Below are 15694 nucleotides of genomic sequence, written 5' to 3'. Positions count from 1 at the left end.
TTTAAAAATGTTTAAAGAATTTACCAGCAGGTTGAAAACAAGATTTTATCTTCTCCATCATCATCCTCATCATATCATCACTATCATCATCATAATTACCACCAGCAGTTTTTATAAGCCATAATGCTAAGTGTTTACATATATATAATTAGGTATTACCTAATTAATCCTTACATCAGTCTTTTGAATTAGGTTTTTATTATAATCACTAGAGGCCCGGTGCACGAAATTCATGCACAGGGGGTGTGTATGTCCCTCAGCCCAGCCTGCACCCTCTCCAATCTGGGATCCCTCAAGGGATATCTGACTGCCTGTTTAGGCCTGATCCCACTGGACAGTTGGGATCCTTCTGGCCTGGTCCCCCCTAACTGCCCTCCCCTGCAGGCCTGGTCCCCCACAACTGCCCACTGGGATCGGGCCTAAACGTGCAGTCGGACATCCCTCTCACAATCCAGGACTGCTGGCTCCCAACCACTCACCTGCCTGCCTGCCTGCCTGATTGCCCCTAACTGCTTCTGCCTGCCAGCCTGATCATCCCCTAACCACTCCCCTGCCAGCCTGATCAATGCCTAACTGCTCCCCTGCTGGCCCGATTTCCCCTAACTGCCCTCCCCTGCTGGCCTGGTCCCCCCCAACTCCCTCCCCCCTGCTGGCTCAGTAACCCCTAACTACCCTCCCTTGCCAGCCTGGTTCCCCCAACTGCCCTCCTCTTCAGGCCTGATCACCCCCAACTGCCCTCCCTTGCAGGCCTGGTCCCCCCAAACTGCCCTCCCCTGCAGGCCTGGTCCCCCCCAACTTCCCTCCTCTGCAGGCCTGGTCTCCCCCAACTGCCCTCCCTTGCAGGCCTGGTCCCCCCCAACTGCTCTCCCCTGCTGGCCTGATCGCCCACAACTGCCCTCCCCTGCTGGCCATCTTGTGGTGGCCATCTTGTGTTCACATGGGGCAGCCATCTTTGACCACATGGGGGTGGCCATCTTGTGTGTTGGGAGTGATGGTCAATTTGCATATTACTCTTTTACTAGATAGGATTATGCTAACAAAAAAACTGAGGCACATCTTTCCTAAGGTCATACTACTAATGAGTAGTGGCAGGACAGTAATTTCACAAAGTGGTGGCAAGACAGTAATTCAACATTTAGCTGAAGCCCAGCTAAATGTTGACAAATATCAAGGTAAAGGATTAAAATGTCCAGAACTATGAAAACATTTTCAAATGGAAATTAAATTGTACATTGGTAGATCAGATAAATGAAGCTGATTTTAGCACTCTAGGATCTGAGGTAGGATAGTACCTTCAAGAAGTTCCATATGGCACTGTATTTGCTACCAATCGCTGAATAACATTACACTGCAACTTAAAACAAGAAATATCATTTCACACAATTTTTGTGGGTCAGGAATTTGGAAGGTACTTCGCTTTTAAAGGGTCCTGACTCAGGAACTCTCATGAGGTTGCGGTGAAGATGTTAGAGGGGCTTGAAGATATGTGGAGAATTAGATGCAGCTGGAGACTCTACTTTCAAAATGCTTTCTCACTGGGTTCCTTCCTGGTAGTGGTAGGAGGCTCAGTTCCTGACCACGTGGGCTTCCCCATAGGGCTGTTTGAGTGTCTTCCTAACATGGCATCTGGCTTCCCCAGAGTGAATGATCTGAGAGAGAGCAACACAGAAACTGGATGTCTTTTATGACCTAGCTTTGGAAGTCACATACCAGCATTTCTGCCTCATTCTATCGATTACAATGGTAGAAGGGCTATACAGGTGTCTGAATAAGAGAGAGATCACTGTGAGCCATCTTGGAGGCTGAATACCACAGACACCTTCCAAAATTCTCCATTATTGTCAACATAAGTAAATGGTGAATTTTACACATGGTTTCTATTAGGATGCCTAACCTAATCACTGTGGTCATTCTAAGGCATTGTGTTTATTTTTAGGAAGCTTTCATAAAATATTTAGACTAAAGCACATTGACAAAGAGAATTAGTTTGAATTTTCTTTGTGGATAGTATCCTTTCGCAGTTATTATTCAACAAGCTTCCATTGTTATGCCATCATTTCCTTATTTTTTTTCAAGGGAATTTAAATTTGGCAACCTATTACCATCCTCATCATTATGGCCCCAGCTTGGTATCGAACAGAGCCATAACATAAGGACCAACATAAGTCCCTGAAGAATACTCCTTGTCATGTTTCTTTCCATGAAAAATATGTTAGGAATCCTCTGACCTTCTTTGTATCTGTGTGTTCCTAATATTCATCAGAGTCTTGCATAGAGTGATGCAAATAAGATGAATATTAATACTGCTCTTGGTGACAAGAAGTTAGTGGAAGTTCCCATATAGGGTGATCTTTGAAAGAGAAAGTTCCAAAATAGCTTCAAAGGAATTCAGAGGAAGACAGGCTACTTGGAAAATAGAGCTCTTCATGAAAGCCACATTGCCACTAAGAGAAACTAGGTCTTCCAGCCAGCTCAAAACATGAAGGGTCCCAGCCTCAGTTATTGGAATTGCATCAGGAAAAATGAACCAGACTGAGTAAGGAAAGAAAGAAGCTTTTTTAAAATTTCTTTATTGATTAAGGTATTACATATGTGTCCTTATTCCCCCATTACGCCCCACCTACCATTCATGACCCCACCCCCCTGTTGTCTGTGTCCATTGATTAGGCTTATATGCATGCATATAAGTCCTTTGGTTGATCTCTATACCTTACCCCCGCCCTCCCCTACCTTCCCTGAGGTTTGACGTTCTGATTGACATTTCTCTGTCTCTGGATCTATTTTTGTTTATCAGTTTATGTTGTTCATTATATTCCACAAATAAGTGAGATTATGTGATATTTATCTTTCTCTGCCTGGCTTATTTCACTAAGCATAATGCTCTCCATCTCCATCCATGTTGTTGCAAATGTAAGAACTTCTTTTTTATAGCAGCATAGTATTCCATTGTGTAGATGTACCACAGTTTTTTAATCCACTCATCTGCTGATGGGCACTTAGGCTGTTTCCAAATCTTAGCTATGGTGAATTGTGCTGCTATGAACATAGGGGTGCATATATCCTTTCTGATTGGTGTTTCTAGTTTCTTGGAATATATTCCTAGAAGTGGGATCACTGGGTCAAATGGGAGTTCCATTTTTAGTTTTTTGAGGAAACTCCATACTGTTCTCCACAGTGGCTGCACCAGTCTGCATTCCCACAAGCAGTGCACCAGGGTTCCTTTTTCTCCGCACCCTCGCCAGCACTTGTCATTTGTTGACTTGTTGATAATAGCCATTCTGACAGGGGTGAGATGGTACCGCATTGTTGTTTTGATTTGCATCTTTCTGATGATTAGTGACTTTGAGCAGGTTTTCATATGTCTCTTGGCCTTCCTTCTCTCTTCTTTAAAAAGTGTCTATTTCGATCAGTTGCCCATTTTTTGATTGAGTTGTTTATCTCCCTTTTGTTAAGCTGCATGAATTCCCTGTAAATGTTGGAGATTAAAACTTTATTGTTGATATCATTGGGAAATATGTTCTCCCATGCAGTGGGCTTTCTTGTTGTTTTATTGATGGTTTCCTTTGCTGTGCAAAAGCTTTTTATTTTGATGTAGTCCCATTTGTTTATTTTCTCTTTAGTTTCCATTGCCCTAGGAGCAGTATCGGTGAAGAAATTGCTTCGGCATATGTCAGAGATTTTTCTGCCTGTGGATTCCCCTAGTATTTTTATGGTTTCCCGTCTTATGTTTAAGTCCTGTATCCATTTTGAGTTTATTTTTGTGTATGGTGTAAGTTGGTGGTCTAATTTCATTTTTTTGCATGTATCTATCCAATTTTCCCAACACCATTTATTGAAGAGACTGTCTTGACTCCATTGTATGTTCATGCCTCCTTTGTCAAATATTAATTGAGCGTAGTGATTTGGCTTGATTTCTGGGTTCTCTATTCTATTCCATTGATCTATATGTCTGTTCTTGTGCCAGAACCAGGCTGTTTTGAGAACAGTGGCTTTGTAATACAGCTTGATATCTGGTATTGAGATCCCACCTACTTTGTTCTTCTTTCTCAGGATTGCTGCAGCTATTTGGGGTCTTTTTTTATTCCAGATGAATTTTTGGAAAGTTCGTTCTAGGTCTGTGAAATATGCCATTGGTATTTTAATGGGAAGTGCATTGAATTTATAGATTGCTTTGGGTAGTATGAATATTTTGATGATGTTGATTGTACCAATCCATGAACATGGTATGTTCTTCCATCTGTTTATGTCTTCCTCTATCTCTTTTTTCAGTGTCCTGTAGTTTTCCACGTATAGGTCTTTTACCTCCTTAGTTAAGTTTATTCCTATGTATCTTAATTTTTTTGGTGCGATGGTAAATGGGATTGCTTTTTTAGTCTCTCTTTCTGTAAGTTTATTATTGGTGTATAGAAATGCCATAGATTTCTTGGCGTTAATTTTGTATCCTGCTACATTGTCGAATTCATTTATTAAGTCTAATAATTTTTTGATGGAGTCCTTAGGGATTTCTATGTACAGTATCATTACATCTGCAAATAAGGACAGTTTTACTTCTTTTCCAATTTGAATGTCTTTTATTTCTTCTTCTTGTCTGATTGCAATGGCTAGTACTTCCAGCACTATGTTGAATAGGAGTGGTGAGAGTGGGCATCCCTGTCTTGTTCCTGTTCTTAGAGGAAATAGTTTTAGTTTTTGCCCATTGAGTATGATGTTGGCTGTGGGTTTGTCATATATGGCTTTTATTATGTTGAGGTATGATCCTTCTATTCCCTCTTTGCTGAGAGTTTTTATCAAGAAAGGGTGTTGGATTCTTTATCAATTGATATGACTATGTGATTTTTATCTCTCAATTTGTTTATTTGATGTATCATGTTTATTGATTTGCGAACATTGTACCATCCTTGCATCCCCGGGATAAATCCTACTTGGTCATGGTGTATGATCTTTCTGATGTACTGCTGGATTCGATTTGCTAGAATTTTGTTGGGGATTTTGTCATCTATGTTCTTGAGGAATATTGGTCTGTAATTCTCTTTCATTGTGTTATCTTTATGTGGTTTTGGTATTAGGGTGATGCTGGCTTCATAGAAGTAGCTTGGAAGTGTTCCTTCCTCTTGAAATTTCTGGAATAGTCTGAGGAGGATAGGTTTTAGTTCTTCCTTGAATGTTTGGTAAAACTCCCCTGTGAAGCCATCTGGCCCCGGGCTTTTGTTTGCTGGAAGCTTTTTGATGACTGCTACAATTTCTTCCATAGTTATCAGCCTATTGAGATTTTTAGTATCTTCCTGAGTAAGTTTTGGAAGGTTGTATTTTTCTAGGAATGTGTCCATTTCCTCCAGGTTGTCTAGTTTGTTAGAATAGAGCTGTTCATAGTATTTTTTAATAATCCTTTTTATTTCTGTGGGGTCTGTTGTTATTTCTCCTCTTTCATTTCTGATTTTGTTTATTTGGGTCCTTGCTCTTTGCTTCTTGGTGAGCCTGGCTAGAGGTTCATCAATCTTGTTTATCCTTTCAAAGAACCAGCTCTTGGTTTCATTGATCTTGTATTGTTTTTTTGGTCTCTATGTCATTCATTTCTGCCCTGATTTTTAATATTTCATTCCTTGTGCTCACTGTGGGCTTTCCTTGTTGCTCTCTTTCTAATTCTTTGAATTGTTCAGTTAGATGATTTATTACCATTTTTCCTTGTTTTTTGAGGTAGGCCTGTAGAGCTATAAACTTCCCTCTCAGGACTGCTTTCATTGTGTCCCATAGTATTTGCATTGTTGTGTTTTTATTGTCAATAGTCTCCAGGATGTTTTTAATTTCTTCTTTGATCTCATTGATAACCCAATCATTGTTTAATAGCATGCTATTCAGCTTCCAAGTGTTTGAAATTTTTGGAATGTTTTTATTGTAGTTTATTTCTAATATTATGCCATTGTGGTCTGAGAAAATGCTTGATATGATTTCAATCTTTTCGAATTTGGGGAGACTTTGCTTGTGACCCAATATGTGATCTATTTTTGAAAATGTCCCATGTGCACTTGAGAAGAATGTATATTTCGTGGCTTTGGGGTGAAATGCTATGAAGATGTCAATTAGGTCCATCTGATCTAGTGAGTCATTTAGAATTGCTGTTTCTTTGCTGATTTTTTGTCTAGAGGATTTATCCAGTGATGTCAGTGGTGTATTAAAGTCCCCTACTATGATTGTATTGTTGTTGATCTCTCCCTTGATGTCTTCCAGTTTTTTTATGTATTTGGGTGCTCCTGCATTGGGTGCATATATGTTTATCAGGGTTATATTCTCTTGTTGTATTGATCCCTTTATTATTATGAAGTGGCCTTCCTTATCTCTTGTTATGGCCTTCACTTTGAGGTCTATTTTGTCAGAAATAAGTACTGCTATCCCAGCTTTTTTTTCATTTCCATTTGCCTGAAAGATATTTTTCTATCCCTTCACTTTCAGTCTGTGTGAGTCCCTTTTTCTAAGGTGGGTTTCTTGTAGACAGCATATATATGGGTCGTGTTTTTTTATCCATTCAGCCACTAGATGTCTTTTGATTGGAGCATTTAGTCCATTTACGTTTAAAGTTATTATTGAAAGGAACTTATTTGTAGCTAATTTTATTTTTTGTGTCTGTGTTCCTTCTTACTTTTTTATTTCTTCTTTGTACACCAGTCCCTTTAGCATTTCTTGCATTGTTGGCTTGGTAGTGATAAACTCGCTTAGCATTTTTTTGTCTGTGAAGCTCCTTATTTCCCCTTCAATTTTGAATTATAACCTTGCTGGATAGAGTATTCTGGGATTCAGTCCCTTGGTTTGCATCACTTTATAAATTTCCTTCCATTCTTTTCTGGCCTGGTGTGTTTCTGTTGAGAAATCATTTGGTAATCTAATGGGAGCTCCCTTGTATGTAACTTTCTGTCTCTCTCTCTTGCAGCCTTTAAGATTCTCTCTTTGTCCTGAATATTTGCCATCATAATTATGATGTGTCTTGGTGTGGGTCTTTTCGGGTTCATCTTGTTTGGGACTCTCTGTGCTTGTGTGACTTTTTTCTTCACCACATTAGGGAAGTTTTCTGACATTATTTCTTCAAATAGGTCTTCTAACCCTTGTTCCTCTTCCTGTTGTTCTGGCACCCCTATTATTTGTATGTTGCTTTGTTTCATGTTGTCCTATAGCTCCCTTAGGCTCTCCTTCTATCTTTTAATTTTTTTCTCTAGTTGCAATTCAGTTTGGCTGTGTTTTGCTTCCCTGTCTTCTAGTTCACTAATTCGGTCCTCCACTTCTTTTTGTCTACTGTTGAAACTTTCCATGGTGTTTTTTATTGCAGCTATATCACTCTTCATTTCTTCTTGATTCTTACATAAGGTGTTGATTTTTTCTTCCATCCGGTTTATGAACTCTATGACCCTTATTCTGAATTCTTTTTCTGACATATTGCATGCCTTGGTTTCACTTAATTGCTTTTCGGGCAATTCCTTTTTTTCTTTCCTTTGTCTACTCATTTTGGGTCTCACCGACTGATCTAGATGTCGACCTGTGCAGGGGCTGCTCCTTGGGTGGCAGTGGCTTCTCTGGCTGTGGTTGCTCCTCGGGCAGTCATGGTAGCAGCTGCTTCTCAGTTGGCAGCGGCTCCTCTGGGGGGTGCTGTTCGCAGCAGTGGTGCCTCCTCTGGCTGTTGGGGGAGGCTGCTCCTATAGCTGCTGTTTTTTGGATGAGGGTTGGCTGATTATGAGGTTGCTGCTCCTCGATGGGGGCCAGCTGCTCATGTGGCTGCCTCTCCTCAGATAGGGGCGCACTGCTCGCATGGCTGTTGTTCTTTAGATGGGGGGTGGTTGCGTGCTGCTGCTGTTCCTCAGATGGGATGGGCTACTTGTGATGCCACTGCTCCTTGGACAGGGGCAGATTGCTTGCAGGGCTGCTGCTCCTTGTACAGGTGCAGGTTTCTCATGCAGCTGCTTCTCCTCGGACGCGGGGTGGTCTGCTCATGTGGCTGCTGCTCCTCAAGTGGGAGTGAGCTGCTCGTGCTATTGATGTTCCTCAGACAGGGACGGGCCGCTCGCTCCTTCTCGTCGGATAGGTGCAGGCTGCATGTGGGTGCTGCTCCTCAGACCAGTGCAGACTGCACAGGGCTGCTGCTCCTTGGACGTGGGTGGTCTGCTTATGTGGCTGCTGCTCCTCAGGTGGGGGGGGGGGCTGCTCGTGTGGCTGCTGCTCCTCAGAAAGTGGTGGGCTGCTCACACAGCTGCTGCTCCTCAAATGTGGGCCAGCGGCTCTCGTGTGTCTGTTGCTCCTCAGAGGGGGTGTTCTGCTCACACAGGTGCTGCTCCTCGGATGGGGGCAGGCGGCTCACACAACTGCTGCTCCTCAGATGGGGGCAGGCATTTCGTGCAGCTGCTGCTCCTCAGAAAGGGATGGTCTACTCACACAGTTGCTGCTCCTCGGAAGGGGGCAGGCTGCTTGCACAACTGCAGCTCCTTGGAAGGCAGCTGGCTGCTTGTGCAGCACAGCTGCTGCTCTTCAGACAGGTGCAGGGTGTGGGCTGCATCCAGCTGCTGCTCCTCAGAGGGGGCTGGCTGCGTGGGGCTGCCACTCCTCAGTAGTGGGTGGGCTGCTCAAGCAGCTGCTGCTCCTCGGATGGGGCAAGCTGCTCGCATTGTTGCTGCTCCTCAGATGGGGGAACTGGCTGCTCATACAGCTGCTGCTTCTTTGACAGGGGCAGGCCACGTGAAGCTGCTGCTCTTAGGCCTGTGGCGGGTTGCTCACGGGGCTGCTGCTCCTTGGAGAGGAGCAGGCTGCTCACGTGTCTGCTGTTCACGTGGTTGCATTTCCCTGGGCTAAAGCATTGGGCCGGTCAGAGGGGAGCCTGCTTCCGAACTCACAGGAGCCTGCACCCAGGGTGGCTGGAGCCTCGTTGACCATGGGATCACAGCCTAGGTAGCATGTCCCTGGCCGGGGTGGCTGTAGAGTCCCAGATGTTATCTGAGGGCACTCTGGGTGGAGTTGAGGCTGGGAACCCAGTTACAGCAGCTCTCTCCTTCAAAAAGGCTAGGCCTCTAAGGACAAGCTGGCCTCCCAGTACTGTTTGCAATGGTAGCAGAAGCTGCCTAGTTAGGCGAGCCTGAGTAGCCTGCCCCTGAAGGTCCTGTGGGATCTAACTGTGCCTCTCTCTCTCTCTCTCTGTCTCTCTCTCTCTCTCTCTCTCACACACACACACACACACACACACACACACACACACAACCCACCTGACTACGGTCCTCTTTTACTTCCTCACTCACTCATACTCTTTCCCTCACTTCTGCATTCTTCCTGCCTCTATAGTTGGGTCTGGGGTGTTATTGACCCATTCGTGGATGGAGTTTCCTCTCCAGGTGTCTGGTTATGTGGCTTGCTCTCAAGCCCCTTGACCAGACAGGATAAAATTCACCTCAACAAGACACAACACAGAGGGAACTAAGCACAAATGTACACATGACACCAATAACCCCAATATAAGTGACCACCTGAGCAAAGAGAGTTAGGGCAGAGAAAAGAGAGCACAAATGCTGTCAAAGAGAGAGAAAAAGATAAGGGATAAGAGACAAAGGAATAAAAAGAGAATATATATATGTATGTGGGGGTAAGACATCACAGAACCAATAGATAAACCAAAATAAATACATACATACATACATACATACATACATACATACATACATATAAACACCACACACCCAGCAAAGAGGATTGGGGCAGAATCTGTAGATGCTGAGCTTATATGGTGAAAATAAGATTAAGAATTGGATGAATATGGGGAGGACCTCAATTTAGTATTGAGGAAGTAGAAAGGGAATAAGTGGATGAGAAGAAAGAGAATGAGAAGAAAAAATAATAAATTTATAAAAAAATTGATTTCAAAAATGGTATAAAAAATTAAAAATAGCAAATAAAAAATAGTGATGGAAAAATAATGTGAAAAGAAATAGAAAAAAAGCAACAAACAAAAACAGGAAAACAAAAAAGAAAATAAAGAAAAAAAAAGAGAGAAAAGGGATAATAAAAAAATGAAAATAAAAGTGAAAAAAGTGGAGTGTCGCTCCTTTGGCTGGTTTATGATTCCAGTAGTCTGTACTGTACTGTTTCTCAGTTTCCGGTTGCTGGGGCTAAAGATTTCTCTTTAGGCGAGTTCCTATGAACTCAGGGAGTATTCAAAGTCTTTTGTATTATTCAGGGTGGGATCTGGGTATGGCTATATTGCCTGGAGACTGGAGGGAGGGGCTATCTCGCAGGAGAAAATGGCAACTGGGGCTTAGATATGACTCAGCACCAGACTCGCTACCACCTCTCCTGGACTGCCGCCTACTCTCCTCAGATTCCACAAGTCCACACCTTCTCCCGCACCTCAGCCACGGGTAAGTGTCTGTATCTGAAAGGTCCTATGAACTAGGATCAGTGGAGAAAGGCACAGGCCCCAGCACGAGGAGGGACTGCGTCTCTGCAAGCTCCTCTCTTGCCGGCACTGCGCGGTCCCACCAGCCCTTCAGGGCTGCCTCTGAGCTCAGATCCAAAATCCAGACTCCAAGGTCCAAAATCCCCTACCTCCTGCAATCCCATGGTCCCTTTTTTTTCACAGTCAGATGCTTTGCCTGTCCTCAGGGATGCGGTTTGGCACCCTGTAGTTTCTCCCTGACCCTCTGGGCACAGAGGTCCGGCAGACTCTCTTGCCTAGATCCTTGATTTCACCTTTATCCAGGGGACCTCCGCCCTTCCCAGCTGCAAACTTTCTCACCAGCTGCGTCTCCTTGTGAATTCGGGCTGAATTCCACTTGTTTCAGCCGCTCACTCTATTTGCTCCAGGACAAGGTTCAGGACACGTCCGTCTATTCCACCGCCATTTTGTCTCCTCCTGAAAGAAGCTTGGTAAGATCTGTGCACCAGGAAAGCTTTGCCAACCACCCAATTGGTGGTAAGCTCTTTGATACTTGTACCTGGTCCCGTCTAAAGCCAGGAAAAATCCAGTAACAGTAAACCATGAAAATAATGTCAATGTAGAAAGGGTCAGAGTAAGAAAGTGCTGGAAGGAATTCGTGTTTGAGGCATCTGAGGCAATGTGACAGGGTCACATAGTCATTATTTAAGGGACTCAAAGTTATAGCCATGGAAATGGGCCAAGCACCAAACTCAAACCTGATGTGAAGACAGAAATGAGACAACAGCAAGGAAATTGGCAGGAAAATCAGATGCAGGGCAGAAACAGGAATAGATTGGGGAACATGGTTCTGAAACAGGCTGCAAATAATTTAATTCAATCAAGCTTTATCCTCACCACTCCATTAGAACTACTTTTGTAAGAGTAACCAGTGATTCCTTGGCTTTAACAATAAGCTTTACATTGCTAAACATAAAGGCCAGTCCTCTACTTTTCCAGCAGCAATGGACACAGTTGACTATTCTTTCTTCCTTGATGGTAACTTTCCTCATGTGGCTTCCAGGAAACTACATTGCCTGGTGTTCCTGCTACCTCAGTGGTTGCTCCTTCTCAGTCTTTTGTGCTAGTTTTTCTTTTTCTCAGTACATGGTCTTCTTTTCTTCTCTATATATATACATTCACTTTGTAATTTCACTCAGTGCAGTTCAGTACTTTCAGTACAATTTATATACCAACTAGAGGCCCGATGCATGAAGATTCGTGCAAGAATAGGCCTTCCTTCCCCTGGCTGCCAGCACCGCCTTCACTCCAGCCAGAGCCGCCTTTCCACCTTCGCTCCAGCCAGAGCTGCCTTCCACCTCTGGCCTTGTCACGTCAATTTGCATATTCCCTCCTTATTGGCTGTGGGTGCTACCATCTTTGTCACAGAGTTACGGTCAATTGCATATTCTGTCTTTATTAGATAGGATGATTCCCAAATTAGTATCTTTATCCTAACCTCTCTAATGAACTCAGATTCAAGTCTCTGTGTAACAATAAACGATGAAAATAAGTTCAGCGTAGAAAGGGACATCCTCAAACTTCAAATGTCCAACCTCAAACTCCTTATCTTATCCTATCCCCAAATCTGTTTTATCTGTAGTGTTTCCCATTCCAGCTGATGGAAACTCTACCCTTCTAGATGCTCAGCCCAAAATCCTTGAAGTCAACTTTAAATCTTCTCATTCTCTCACCTCACAGCCAATCCATCAGCAAATCCTATTGGCTTTGCCCTCAAAATATATCCAGAACCCTACCCCTCCTTATCACTTCATCAGCTTATTCCCCTCTTCTTCTCCCTCATGGGTTACTGATGCAGCCTCCCATGTTTTCTTCCTATATCATCATTTCCTTCCAGTCTATCCTCCACACAGCAGCCATATTGTTTCTTTTTGAAATATAAGTCAGTCCAAAGCTCAAAATCCATTTCCCTCAGAGTAAAAGCAAGATTCCTTAGAAAACCCAAACCATCCCTTTGTGAGATGAACCCCCATTACTTCTTTTTTTAAATTAAATTTTATTGGGGTGACATTAGTCAACATGAACATATAGGTTTCATGTGTGGATTACTAAGTTACAAATCTGTATATAGGACCATGTGCCCAACACCCAAAGTCAAATCTTCTCCTGTCTGATTCATCCTTACTTCTCTCCCCCTTGCTCTCTGCTCCAATCACAATGGCCTCTTTGCTGTCCCACTTTCGTTGTTCACATTGGCTGTTCCAATGCCTGTAACACTCTTCCCCACTTGTCCACATGGCTAACTTCCTCCCCCCTTTTTAAGTTTTTGCTTACATGCCAATTTCTCAGTGAGGTCCACCTTGGCCTCCCTATTTAAAATTTCAACCTGCTCCCACTCCACTATTGATATCCTGTCTCTGCTCAATTAAAGAAACAACAGTGCCTACCTCTTTCTATATGTTCTAAAACGTATTTATGCTTACCATTATGTGACTGTCTCCTGCTACTAGGAAATAAACTCAGCAAGGACAGGGGTTTCTGTTGGTTTTATTTACTCACTGATTCCAGGTGTCTAGCAGAGTGCCTGATACAAGCAGATGCTCTGTAAATATGTGTTAAGGAGAGGGTCATCATATTAAAGGCATACATCTTTTTTTTTTTTTTTCACCTAAAGACATACATCTTGATGTTCTGTAGAAGGGAGAGAAGTGAAGCAAGAAATCCATTTAGGAGCCTAGCATGCCAGTTCAGGTGAGAGCTGATGGGGGCTTGGACTAGGTGGTAGCAGCTGAGGAATCCTGTCTCTGGCTCAGCCGCCTTGTCTAAACAGAGCTGGCCTCACCGACTGGCAGTGTTGAACTATATGTCCCCACTCAGCCCTGGCCTTACTCCTAATTCTTGTTGGATAGTATCTCTTTAAAGCCAGCTTAAAGTTAATATCCATATAAAGCTGTAACAAACTTCTGCTCCACCCCAGGTCAAATGCATTGCCCTGTCTTCTTGTTTCCACAACATCTTGCCCACACTTTTTATATAATACTTATCACCCTATATAAAAATTAAAATACTTATCTTTACATAGTCATGAATTTGTGCTTCCCTTGCTAGATTGTGAGCCCCAGAGAATAGTGGATATGTTTTATTGGTCTTTATTTTTGTAACTAAACCAACATTAATTCCTGTCTGTAGTAATAAATAAATTCCAGTCAGCAAATAAATAAATGACAATTACTTAAGAGCCAGCTTGATGAATTTCATTTTAAAGAGAGACATCTTTTTGTCTTAAACAGTTTTAAACATCATCCTATAATAACAACAGATGCAAAATAATTCTTCCTTGGAAAAGTTATGTATTTTAATAAGTAAAAAAAAAATAAGTAAAACAGAAGGACCACCATTTTTAAATGCAGAATAGTTCAAACACAATAGCTTGCTTGGGGGGTTGGTTTTGTTGTTTTTTTATCGGAAAAAAAACAAAAAACAGAATTTTGGGCAATCACTCATTAAGTCCCAGGTTTCTGGCCTTGAAAGTTAAGCACCCCTTCAGCAGCTCTAAAGAGGCAGATTAAACCAGTTGTGCTATCAGCTTGAAGCGTTTGGAAGCTGGCCAGACTGCCTAAGAACTTTTTTTCCCTTTTTATTATCTCCTTTCTGCCAGGCTTGCTCAGTGAGTTTATTTGCAGAATCAAATGAAAATCAATCCCTTTTATGCAAACCTTCCTGAAGCAGCAGGGCTATGTTTGGTCACAAGAGCGGAGGTTCGTGCGGTGGAAGCCCTGGTGGTGATTTCTCCCCGCCCAGGGCTCGCCAAGGCCCTCTCCACCACGTAGCAATGAAAGGGAGGATCAAACAGCTCTCTCAAAGCCAAGCTGCAACAGACTTGCCTTTTCTAAATATAGTGCCCTTCAGTAAACACCATTGTGAATTTGCAGTTTGCTGCCTGTGGAATATAGTGCCACCTCCACCAAGATTTTATGCATGCAAGTACACATGTCGGTCTTATTGAGCCCCTTTTTATCAACTAAATTGCTAAGCAAATTCCCTTTTAACATTTGACATTCAGTCAGTTTCTGCTCTGCACTTTAGATAAATTAATTTGAGGAAAGGGTCTCTGAATCAGATAAGGTTGAATGGGTGGAGTTTAACCAAAGACAAGGTTGAGGTCTCTGAAATTTTTGAAAATACCACCAGGCCACTGAGGTCCACTGCCCTATGTCTGAGGTGTGGCACTGCCACCAGTTAAATAAGGACTAGGTCAATCAAATTAGGCCAATGCATTGCCTTAGACAAATTCTCCTGAGCAGTGTCTGCTGCTATAATTATAAAACTGTGTTCTGATTTATTATCTGAAAGACCCTGAAGGTGAAGGTGCTAACCTTATTTTTTATTTATGTTCACCTTTGATCTTGATGGAAGCTAAACATCTCTGTTGTGCAGCCAACACCCGATGCTTGGGTTTCTGTTCCCCCTCACCTAAAAAAAGATCAGGAGAGAGAGCACACACAGTGTGCAAAGCTCAACAACGATTTAGGACAGGAACCAAGAACATGCTCTCCAGTGGGAGCCCTGGAGACACCACCAAAGGATGTAAAGTTTCGAGCTGACTTCGGCCCACAAGCCCCCACCCAGGTGGGAGGGACATGGAACTGAGTAACCACACATGGGCAGAGCCCTCTCTCTGGGGCACCTCTGGGAGGTTAGACTTTCTGAGATCAGCTTCTCACCATTGAGCTCAGCTGCTTCAGTTTTTACATAGAAGAAATCTGGGAGCCCCAATGATCATGACGCTTTCCATCTATAATTTTCAATACTTGTGACTTTTTAGGAGGGGGGGGAGAAGGAAGTTTTTCATTTATCTGTAGACCAATTTCTACTTCATTAGTTTATCAAGTCAACTCAACAAATTAGATTTCCAAATCAGACAGAGTAAAGAAGTAAGACATTATATAATGCTTAAACATGAGAGGAGTAGATTCTAAAAGGACAAAAAAGAGGAAAAAATTTTTTGCATTCTGCTTTTTTATTTTTGTAGCCACCAGCCCGTTTCTGTATTTTTTTATGTCCTTTAGATACTCCATTTTCAAAATGAGTGTAAACTAGAGATTTATGCATTTACAAGATGAGAACCCCATTCTAGGAAAATCCAAATAATATCAAAAAATGAGTTACAAAATATACATTTGACATGGTTTTATTTTTTGTAAGAGGATTCCCAAGTAGGTTCCTTTACATCGGAATTATGCAGACCAAAGCTTTTACAAGCAGCTGTTGAGTGGTGGAAAGAATCAAAGATCTCAA

Source organism: Plecotus auritus (assembly GCF_963455305.1).
Source record: "Plecotus auritus genome assembly, chromosome: 1".
NCBI lineage: Eukaryota > Metazoa > Chordata > Mammalia > Chiroptera > Vespertilionidae > Plecotus > Plecotus auritus.
This window is presented reverse-complemented; position numbering follows the sequence as displayed.